Genomic DNA, 3,947 nt, shown 5'->3' on the forward strand with positions numbered 1-3,947 from the left:
CGCGACTTGGGGCAGCTCCTGCGCTCGGCCCTGCTCGGCGGCTAGAGCTCCTCCCGGGCGCCGGGTTCCCGAAGCTGCGGGAGCAGGCGGGCGGGCGCCGAGGGGGCGGACCGAGCTTTACGGACCCCGCCGGCCTGGGGCGACAGAGGCGGGCGAGCGGGGAGCTCCCAGGAGCGCGGAGAACGGGGCCATCCCCCAGCGCGCTGGAGACATCCGACCGACCTGCGCCCTTGACACCATGCGACCCACCGCGCCTCCGCGCCGGCCTCGGGCTTCGCGGTCCGCTCGCTGAGACCCCGCGCTCTCCACCGCGGAAACTCGGGAAGACCAGGCGAGACGTTGGAGAGCCGCGCGGAGACTAACCCAGGCGTCCCCTCCGCCCCCAAGAAGCTGCCGGCCCCTTGATCCCTGGGCTCCTCTAGCTTTACCATGAACCTGGCGCAAGCTTGGCTTTAGGAGAAATTCAGAAACCGGAGGGGGAGTCAACGCAATTCTTTGGTTGCTAAGGTAATTGTAGTTGTTACAGAAATGAGCAAGAAACAAATGGGGGAAAAGATGTTTTAAAACGGTATGCCCTTCACCCTTCCAGTTCATGTGTGTTGATTTCATTTAATTTCCTGGGTGTAGATGCTTGTCCATTGCAGATACGTGACAGGTGTCGGTGTGTGTGTGTGTGTGTGTGTGTGTGTGTGTGTGCAGTTTGGGACTGTAGAGGCACGAGCTTACATAAGTGGTTAGGCAAGCTGGCGTGTGGAGTTGTGTGGGACGGGTGCAGGTCTGCATATAAATCATGTTCCTGGGTTTCTGGGTGTGAGGCGCTCACCGGCCGGCCGGGGCGAGCTGGCAGAGGGTACGTGCTTTTAGGTACTTCCAATCTTCTGATTCCGTGATCACAGGTAGGGCAGCTTTACCTCAAAAGCAGATGTTCATTAACTTTTTCTCTGAGTAAGCTCACCCATTTGTGGTTTGGAAGAAAAGCAAGCGACAGGCGAGGTGTGGAGGGCAGGGGTGGGTGGTGAGGTCTGTTGTTGGGGACTGCGGCAGGAAAGGGACGGGTGGGTATTTGCTCCGTGAGGATGACAACTGAAAGGGTTGTGTGAAGGACCGTGTTTACCGTCACTGTCAGGCTGCGTAAGAAGTGGCCCAGTGAGACAGGAAAGGAAAGTGACCCAGAAAATTTAATTTTGTTCAGAATGGAAGATGATGAATCTTTTACTTATTAGTTTTTATTTTGATGGAGTAGGAACGTTGTTTCCTTCTCTCTTGTTGAGACGAGTGGCATTTCCATGCTACAAAGCAGAGGGGGCTCATGAGAGATGGAAGAATAAGAAATGGGCTTATAAGTGTCCGGATGGAGTTAGAGTCTGAGCCACAGGTTTGTGTGTGTTGTCAAAAAGTGTTCAACTGAAAGGAAACTGTCAGATTTGGCTTAATAGGTAAGGCTTTTATGGATCAGTTTTCACAGGTAGATAGGTAATTATATGGAGTGGGCACTGGGGGGTTGGTGAGAAACTTTCTGTGAGTGGTATAGTCATTATATTCTTTCTTCTTCTTTTTTATTATTTTGTTATTTTTGTAATGGGTGGGACTGCCCTGTGGGAGAAAGCAAGTAGAGGACTGGGGGAAATTGGAGACGCTTCAGAGATTTACCTTTGTGAGGAAACGCTCACATGCTGAACAGCGAAAACCAAGATGGTAAATCTGTAAATTCTTTCTGCGTTCTCTGATATTACTAAGCTGAACTGTCGTGTAGATCTGGTGAGCTTATGTACTATAAATGTTGATGTATTACTATATATATATTTTTTACCCCAAATAATTTGTCCTTTTCTGAAAGTGTCTGGAAATTCTAGAAATGTCAGCTTCTGTGAGGTATTTTTCTGAAGTAGGTAGCCACTGGCGTTTTCTTTTCCGTAGTAATTACACTTGTTCTTAACTTTACTTCCCTGTCTCCTTTAAGAAACTTTAATTAACACGCGCTGAATTTATATTGCTGAGAGTTTCAGTAAAACAATGCTAGGTTTTCCTCCAGCGACAAATTTATCAAGTGAAGCATTGCAACAATGCTTTTGTGGCAGAAAGATCTCTTTAAATGAGACAGTCCTTATTTATTTATTTATGATCTGTGGAATGAGATGGCCAACATAGATATTTTTTTTAATGAGCAAACATTTCTTGAGAAAGAAAAAAATTTTAAAGCATATTTCGGACAATGAAATTTGTCAGTAATTTTGGATGTCTTACTGTCCACAGGAACAGACTTTTATATAAAAATAGGATCATTTTCTTTCTTATTTCTCTGATATTCTCCCATGCATTTTATCCCCTGAACTCCTAAGACTTTGCCTGGAATTGCCAAACCTTCTGTATTGTGCCAGGGGTTCAACATCAGGGAGATATGAGTAAGGAGCTATGTGTCACATCAATGTTTTTCAAAAGAGATGCTCTCAGAGATCTCAATACTGGGATTAATTTTTCCTTTAGCTTCACAGTTAGCTCGTCTTAATTCATAGTGCTTTGAACCTAGGAAAGCATTTAACCTCTTCATTTTCAGTGCCAGCTGGATGGAATATATTTACCGAATTTCATCTTCATTGTAACATATGGCATGAGATAAATAATTACTACACACACACTATCCTGCTGTATGGAAAGAAAAAGAATTACAAAATAAACCTTTATGTTGCGTGATTATGGATGTAACATTTCAAATAAGTGGTTTTACTTTTTTCTTGATACCAAAGTAATAAATAGCCATTGGGGAAAATTCAGGAAAATACAAAGGAAAAAATGGAAGATCGTTTGTAATTCTCCCATAGAAGGTGAACCACTGTTGACATTTCCGCATACTATATATTTTTCTAGACTATATTCTGATCACATTATTCCTTGTATTTTTACCTTTCTCCCTATCCCGCCCCCCCCACCACCTGCAATTTTCAAATTGTAAATGAAACTTGGATGTGTGTTAAAGGTTTGGGAAATTACTGCTAGTTTGCTGGATGGCTTTGATAGATCAGGTTTTAATTTTTGTTAGTGGTCTTTATTTTCAAAGTGACCAGTTTCTCTGTTGTCTTTGAAAACCAGTGTTTGCACTTTGGATTGTCAAAACTTGGCTCGCCATAAGATTTAGGATTTAAAGCACCAGAAAAGAAGCAGAAAGAACCTTGGCCATGCAGGGCTGGGGGTGGTGGTGGGAGACCTGAGTTCTGGTTTCAGTTTCTCCACCAACTCCTCATGTGGCTTTTGGGCTCCGGGCCTGTTTCCTCAAAGGACAAATGACACTTTTAGATTTAGCTCAATAAGCTAACCACATACTTTTAGATTTAGCTCAATAAGCTAACCACATCCTTGTCGTTTTGACCTTTGATGAGGATGATCTTTGTTCGAAGCAGGTTTTTTCAAACACAGATGGCTGGGGGTTACCCCCAGAGTTTTGGACTCAGTTGGTCTGGAATGGGGCCTGAGCATTTATATTTCTAGCACGATGGTCCCGCTGATTCTGCTGGTCTGGGGACCACCCTGAGAACTAGATGGTAAGTTCCTTGGGGGCAGAAACACTGTTGCACTTTTCTTTGCATCCCTCTGCCCCATGCCTAGGAATGTAACTGCCAGTAAGTGCCCAGTAAACATTGTTCAAACTGCTATCAGTTTTCTCCATGGGGAAAAAAACTTTCCGAAGTGGTCAGGATAAAAGAGATCATCATCCATAATTTGGAACCATTAAATCTGTAATAAGAATAATAATCAGTCATGAAACCCAGTTCTTCCAACCGTAGAGACGGCGAAACTGCTCATAGGCAGATAAAGTGCACATTAAACCAAGTGAGTTACATTAAGTAACAACTCAGAGTAGGTGCTTGAGATGTTACAAACCAGGAAGCCTCTCCAATGCTTCCCAGCTGCCTCCCTGAGACCCGTAAGAGGCAATTCTTTTTCTACCACAT

Source organism: Neophocaena asiaeorientalis, unplaced genomic scaffold (genome assembly GCF_003031525.2).
Source record: "Neophocaena asiaeorientalis asiaeorientalis breed wild unplaced genomic scaffold, Neophocaena_asiaeorientalis_V1.1 scaffold348, whole genome shotgun sequence".
NCBI lineage: Eukaryota > Metazoa > Chordata > Mammalia > Artiodactyla > Phocoenidae > Neophocaena > Neophocaena asiaeorientalis.